We start from the raw sequence: 1,517 nt of genomic DNA on the forward strand, positions 1-1,517 counted from the left end.
GGGGCCCCGAAAGAATAATTAAATGCATGAGAAGCGACAGGAAGAGATAAGGAGAGACAGTCATTGGGATGGACTGGTTGAACTGAGAGAGAAAGAGAGAGAGAGAGAGAGAGAGAGAGAGAGAGAGAGAGAGAGAAGTGAGGAAAGAAAGTAGAAGACGGCGTAACGGTTAATGGACAGGCGATGATGCACTCGAAAAACAAGGGTGAAATGTAATGGTACATTACAGTTGGGTTGGAGCAGTTTGTTTTACTCTAGCCAATTTATTGCGGCCCCGGAAATGACGTTACAGTACGTATTTCCGACGTTGTTCTTCTCAGACCAGATCACTGTTGCAAGCTTCAGTTTTAGTAAGAATTTTGCAGCACTTACAAAACAATAAAGTCATTTACATGCCAAAGATTACAGGTGTTACAAGAGGGTAACAAACATAAAAAGGAGGCGAGATAAAGACGACAGGTGTTTGATAGGAAAAAAGGAGCAAACCACACTAGAGCACCGGCCAGCCACCCACGCCATAAACTTTAGGGCGCGCACGAGGGTAAATTACAGAGAAAAACAAATTTGTCCTTTTTTGTAACCGGGCTGAAATGACACAATCCCGATTACTTAACCTCTGCATTGCTGAGACATTTCTATCTACATTTGTACATAGAAATTAACAAATTTCATTATATAGACGATCTAAACAAAGCCAAACTACATGTATCTTTCCCCTTCCTTAAGAACAAGCAACAGCACTATAATAGCTTTAACTACTACATCCCCTATAACTTCCTCATTTAGACAAAATAAGAAAATAGCAGTGAACCAGACACATATAAGTACATACGTCTACACAATAGGAAAAAGGTTAAGAAGCCGACAGCTTCGATCCTGTTTATCAGGAGCAACTTAGCCTGAATAAGAGTATCTCATCTGGCAGAGGAGGGAGCTTACTAAAAAAACATTCCCCAAAAGGGAACCGAACTCACGTCTAAATCTAGTGCTTGCTATGGCGATGAGTCTGAATACTTAGCTTGATACTAGTTAAATGTCAGCATTTTAAGCCATAAACCTCTTTTAGATGAGTGTTTGTTGCAAAAAATAAAGAGTTTTGAAAAGAATAGGAAAGATCTGAAAAGATTTTATAAGAATTACAAAGATTTCCCTTGTTGCTTGAACCCACATGCACACAGTGCCATGTTTAAAGGTTTGAAAATTCCCGTCAGGACAAAAATAGTAAAAGTTTCATGCAATTTCAATACAGCATCACTTGCTTATACCGAAACTTTGTCTTGACTCCTTTGGATACTGTGATATAAGGTCCAGCCTGACTTCTGTGGCGGTGTGTTTGTGGTGACTCTATTGCACACGCAAAAACAATTAAAGACGAGCGATCCCTGTTGAGTATATCCGTCAGAACGCTGCATTTCACTCAACCCAGATTGTCCTCGTCAAGCCAAATAAAATCAACCCGTCTAGTGAATGATTGAAATTGGGTCTATGGAGTACTGTAAAAAAAAAAAAAAAAAAAG

This window comes from Aplysia californica, unplaced genomic scaffold (assembly GCF_000002075.1).
Source record: "Aplysia californica isolate F4 #8 unplaced genomic scaffold, AplCal3.0 scaffold00318, whole genome shotgun sequence".
Lineage (NCBI taxonomy): Eukaryota > Metazoa > Mollusca > Gastropoda > Aplysiida > Aplysiidae > Aplysia > Aplysia californica.